The 5,885-nt window shown below is 38.1% G+C and overlaps 1 long non-coding RNA gene across 1 annotated transcript; it reads right to left on the bottom strand.

Moving 5' to 3' along the window:
• Positions 1 to 3,681: 3,681 nt before the first annotated feature.
• LOC131189211 (uncharacterized) lies at positions 3,682 to 5,553 on the bottom strand. Its single transcript, XR_009152946.1, has 4 exons — positions 5,463 to 5,553; positions 5,039 to 5,195; positions 4,530 to 4,846; positions 3,682 to 4,047 (listed from the first exon to the last, which is right to left on the bottom strand). It is a non-coding gene; the product is annotated as an uncharacterized LOC131189211 (long non-coding RNA).
• Between the last annotated feature and the right edge of the window lie 332 nt (positions 5,554 to 5,885).

Below are 5,885 nucleotides of genomic sequence, written 5' to 3'. Positions count from 1 at the left end.
AAAACAAGAGGAATGGCAATAGGCGACCGAGTGTGAGCACACAACTATAGCGAAGGCCCGACCTGGTTAGCAGGAAAAATCCTAGAAATAACAGGTCCTAAGTCATATTTAGTGGAGATAAAGGATGGCCGGGTATGGAAGCGCCACATAGACCAAATAAGAAAACGCATAACCGAACAACCCGAATTAGACGAAACAGGCCCTGACTATACAATGTTTGAATCCGCAGCTGACTCAAACCCGGGGCAAACGCGGGACTTAGCTGACTTCCAGGAGGTCCAGCGACGCCAACAGGTTCCATCAGAAAACAGCAGGGACGACTCTGCAAATAATCCAGGGCCGGATGGCCTAGAGGAGGAGCTGAGAGGAACAGACAGTCCCTCCGGTCAGCTCGACTCACTCCCAGAGAATGTATTGCGCAGGTCCGAAAGAGTCAGGAGACGCCCAGTCTACTTGCGTGATTACGTTGAAAAATAATATGTAAATTTTTATGTAAATAGTGGTAAAGTGTTTTCTGGGAGGGAAGGAGTGTAATGTATCTTTAAAAGTTTTGGCGGGAAAATAGCACGTTGCTGATTGGTTGAAGCCCCCGGTTAAACTGTATATAAGGAGAGGTTTTTCCCAGCACTGGCTGCTGGGTTCACCATATAGTAAAGAGCTGTTGTCACTATCCTGGTCTCCTGCCTCGTTATTGCCCGAATCTAACATAGATGATAGCCAAAAAATATTTCACAGTCATCTAGTGGTCCTCTGACCTATTGCAGCCCAGATATAGTATACAAAAATGAGGAGATGAGTGGAGACTTTCAGTGGCAGCGAAGTCTTCACTCATTGGCTGTAGTCTGGGGTCTCTCACCTGGCAGGGCCCATCTTAAAGACTTGCTTTGGGGTCATCTTATGCCCTGACCCACAGACACACACACAGAAGGCAAACTATTCTTAAAAGAAATATATTGCCTCTGGTTTTCTGTTGAAGACTGGAAGCTACATAGTTGTCATTTCTTTCTGTCTGATTATTTTTCCCCCTCAGAAATACTTGGCTTCTGTAATGGGAACTATACAGAATCCAAATGAGTAGAAAAAAAATTTTTTTAAATGCTGTGTCACCATTTCCTGTGACCCATAGCACAGATTTTTCTCCCACAATTTTCCATCATAGTCGAAGCAGAAATGATGGTATGAAATATACTGCATACAACATTGACTATAGTCAATGCTCACTTTCTCCTTTAATTATTTATTTTTAGTGTACGTTTCTTAAATGGTTTCTGCAATTTCCACCCAAATATCCCCACACATATATTCCTCCCACACATTAAATCCGAGATGATGAATTTTTTATTTGGGAATCATAATGCCAAAATTTGAACTAACCAGTCTCAACATTTGTATATGTTAACTCTGTTTATCATTCACACATTCATAAAAGAATTTCCTCCTACACATACAGAGCATGTTCATATTTTCTCAGCATTGTCACTTGTGTGAGGCTTAAATTGCCTGTTTTAGATCATTCTAATGCAAATGGAAAAACAATTTTGGCAGCAGTTCTAGTGAACTTTCCAAAAAATTATTCATATGGGAAACAAATAAAAACCCTAAAATCTGACTCATTTAGCATTACAAAAAAGATATTTTCTTGTATAGTCACAAAAGAGGCTCTCTTTCTCAGCAGGTAGAAAGACCCTGAGCAAGCTTAATACAGAAGTGGATCACCTGATCTAATTTCAAATGTCATTTGAATGAAAATTGATAGGAAAAACTATTGATGGGGAATAAAAAAAAAATATACAAGCAAAAGGAGGAAAGTTCAAACTGCTAACTGTTTAGTCAAGGCTGAAAAGAAAATAGGACCAATGGTTCATTTGATCCATGATTCACTGCAATAGGGGAAAAAAATTCCAAAGTAAATCATATGGTTTTCAATAGGAGACAGCAGCAGTCTTAGAATTGCTCTGATGATATTCAGGATTGTGGAAGCTATGCATTTATGCAGTGTTACTTCTAAGTCAAAGTGTAATAGAGTCCTATGTTCTGCTTTAGACCAAAATATCTAGTAGAAAGGTGGATCACTCCTGGCAGACAGGACACATCATTTCCCCCACTTCCATTACTTGACAAATGTCATCCTGCAAACTATTATTATTATTTGCATTAAAACTTAGATAAAGAAAGCCTTTTGATGCTTGAAAGCTGCAGTTAACACATTTGGTAAAGATGAAGGCAACAATAGGGATGAAATCCAGCAGATTCTGAAAGGTTCTGGAGAACCGGAAGCGGAAATTTTGAGTAGTTCGGAAAACCAGTAGTGGTAATTTTGAGTAGTTTGGAGAATCGGCAAATACCACCTCTGGCTAGCCCCAAAGTGGGGTGGGAATAGGGATTTGCAATATCCTTCCCCTGCAGTGAGGTGGGAATGGAGATTTTGCAGTATCCTTCCTCTGCCACGCCCACCAAGCCACGCCCACCAAGCTACACCATGCGCACCAAGCCACGTCCACAAAACCGATAGTAAAAAAATTTGGATTTCACCACTGGGCAACAACCATTGTGGACAGGGGGATAGAGAAAAGCCAGAAATCAGCTGTTCATTTATATACATGAAGTAGTAGGGACTTGGAGCTTTTTAAAGCCTATTTTATTGATCATGCCGCTACTGGTTTTGTGCCCTTCTTGCTTCAGAACAATGAGAAATGCTGTCACTGACTTCAGCCACTGGGCTGGAGGTGGCTCTAAAGGTTTTTTTTTTAGTTGTTCTGGGAAGCTGATCGCAGCTCTGAGTCCTCAGGGCACTCAGTCATGCATTAAGTTGTAATCAGATTCCTACCCCAATAAGAAAATATCAAATTTGCCGTTTAACAAACAAAGCAAACACATATTCTTTGAGCAGCTTTCCTCCATGGAATAGTATCCAGGTATAATTCAACACATTGGCTAATCCTGTAGAACAGAGGTAACCTGAGGCCCCAGGCCTGCATGTGGCTCCCTAGAATATTTAGGTTGATCCCAGAAATGCTAAAAGCTGTTATTAAAATGTAAGTTTTTTTGCCCCTGAAATCTTCTTGGTTTTTGAATTTGAATCAATGGTACGACTTGCATCCAGAAGTTGTAGATGCTTCAACATTGGAAGTTTTAAGAAGTCATTGGACAATTATTTGTCTGAAATAGTATAGGGTTTCCTGCTTGAGAAGTGGATGGGACTAGAAGACCTCCAAGTTTCCTGCCAACTCTATTATTTTGTTGAGGATTATAACAACAGAATCTTAGAAGCCTATCTTATACTAAACAAAATCAAGGCAAAATCATTTTGAGTTTCTTTCTCATATTTTTCCATTTTCCCAGGGTTGAACTATGTTTTTTTCCCTTAACAGTTCATCCATTCTTTACAAATGCTGCTTTAGATAAATATATCTATTTAAATGAAGAATATCTGGCTCACAAATAATCATCTTAACACATAATGCCAGTCCCCTCTGCTGAAACCAATTGACACATATATATAACCCCATCACCATAACTATGAACTACAACACTTCTCCATAGTTAATTTAAGTAAGTGTTTAACAGTAAAATAAATCATTTTTTCAAGACAAGTGTGCTTAATCTTGACTTTGTAAGAAAACAAATCTCTTTATTAAAGATTTTAATAAGAAGCTTTACAAAGTTTTAAAGCGATTAGATGAAATTCAACTTATATTTTAAAAGGAAAATAGAAACCAATACAAACTAATATAAAGTAAAAAAGACATATGGAGAAAACTAAAAATGCAAAAAATAATAATAAAAGAAGTAAAAGAAAACTAGAAAAGAAAGAAAAAGCTATAGCTTCCAATCTTCTTTGCAGCAGTTATGAATACAATTAAATTACTTTATGGTTACAACATAACTATCTTTACTTTTCCTCATTTATGCAAAAAGTTCATAAGGGGTTTCCAGTCGTAATAAACGTAGCTAACTGTCTTCTCCAACTAGAGTCAATTTAGCCATTTAAGGTAGTTCCACCATCTTTACCAGTCCTCCATTGAGTGTAGTGCTGAATCTTTCCACCTGTGTACATACAACAATCCTGCTACAGTTATCATGTAAAAAAAAAAATATTCATGAATTAAAATTTAGTTTTTACTTGAACAATTTTGGTTCATGGAAAACCATGTTTTAAAAACTGATGGCAGTTCTGCAGAACAGCCTCTTATCTCCTCATGCCCATGTATGAGCAGGCAGTGGATCTACTCTGGTAGGAATATAGAGAAAATGTTGTCCAAAGAACCCTTCAATCATTTTTCTATCACAGGCTGCACGGTGAAGGCTGTTTTACTGTACTGTATACGCATGGCTGACTAGCAGAAATCTGAGTGGTTTACTGCAGAAAGTATTGCAGAGAAGATACCACACTTCACTGGATATTCCTTTTGTTCTAGAAGCATTATATTCTGCTTTATCCCAGGGTCTGATGCTTTAATGTTGAAAGAAGGGGGGAAATCCTTTCATTCTGTTCACGCTGCTTATACCATGTATACATACATACATACCTATATAGCATCTGCTTCTTGGATTTCATTATCATGTAATAGCCATAGGTTCACACTCTTTGCCATGGGCAATGCTGTAGAATTAGAGAGCATTTATGCAGTAGTTGGGCACACAAATCCTGTTATTTATTAACAGGATTAGCATAAGGAAAAGCCAGGCCACCACATTAACTATTACCCTGCAGAGCAATTTTAAACTATAATTCCAAATACTGTATGTTAATCGGCAGCGACTTATCTTTTGTTTTTTTTCTTTCAGAAATATTTCCTTTGCTGCATCTTCATTTGCATCAAAATCTACTTCTTCTCCCTTTTCCCTACAAAAAGGGGAAAGGATCAAAAGAGAGATCTTTAAAATGCAATCCTGTGTATTTATTCTAGAACCTTATAGATTCAGCCTTTGATCAATTCCTCTTACTAAATATTTCTGAATTGAGGTTAGATTTCAATAGCAAGTCTTCCACCTGTTTAGGTCACCATAATGCCAATTGGTAGCAAATTGAACTTACCATAGATATTCCTTCGATATTAGGTTTGCTTACTCCACAACAGCATCTTATAGATTATATAGTGTCTTATTTCCAGGTTGGCCAAAGATTTGTCTGGATTTTTAAATTATTTATTATACTGCCAAAACTCTGGCTTGATTTTTGTTATTGTTGTTAGCTGGTAAATAAAATAAAATTAGTGAGTCTGAGTTTATCACAATGCCACGTTCATACAACATATTTACCGTAATTGCGTTAAGCAGGAAGTGGGAATATTTAACAATATTGGGGGAACGCCAAAAAGGGATTTGCTGACCCAGCCAACTAACCTGGCAAGGGTTACACTTAATCTAAAACAAATTCAGTCATGCACAGAGTTATAATAATTCCACCCAGTTATGTCCTTGGCAAGCCCAAACTAAATCAATTAAATTATTTTGCAAACCTGGTCCTCCATAAAAGAGAGCTGAACAGAAAGAAGAACTAAGCGAGCCCCAATAAGCATTTTGCAAAGCAGTGGTGAAGTCCTGACAGCTACTGAACACTCCTCCTGAGTGCTTGCTGACTTCAGGGGAATAAAATGATTGCCTGTCATACACATTTCCTGCAAGCACAATAGGCAGCAATGAAATCAAATCAGTAAAGTTCCCCATGTCCAAGTGACCATACCAATTCCAAAATGCTGTTACAACTGCAACTCATCCCACATGCTATCAAAGGTGAATAGAACTTCGCATGACTTTGCACAGGCCTACTGGTAGAGACTGGTCTAGCTCAACCTTGACTTGATCAAGGGTAATCTAGATGGAGTGAGTGAGCCAATCATGGGATGTCACAGCAATTCTTAGCAAGGATGTGCTGCTTGATA

This window comes from Ahaetulla prasina, chromosome 1, assembly GCF_028640845.1.
Source record: "Ahaetulla prasina isolate Xishuangbanna chromosome 1, ASM2864084v1, whole genome shotgun sequence".
Classification (NCBI taxonomy): domain Eukaryota; kingdom Metazoa; phylum Chordata; class Lepidosauria; order Squamata; family Colubridae; genus Ahaetulla; species Ahaetulla prasina.
Note: the sequence above shows the minus strand (reverse complement) of the source record. Positions and strands in the feature narration are given on the sequence as shown.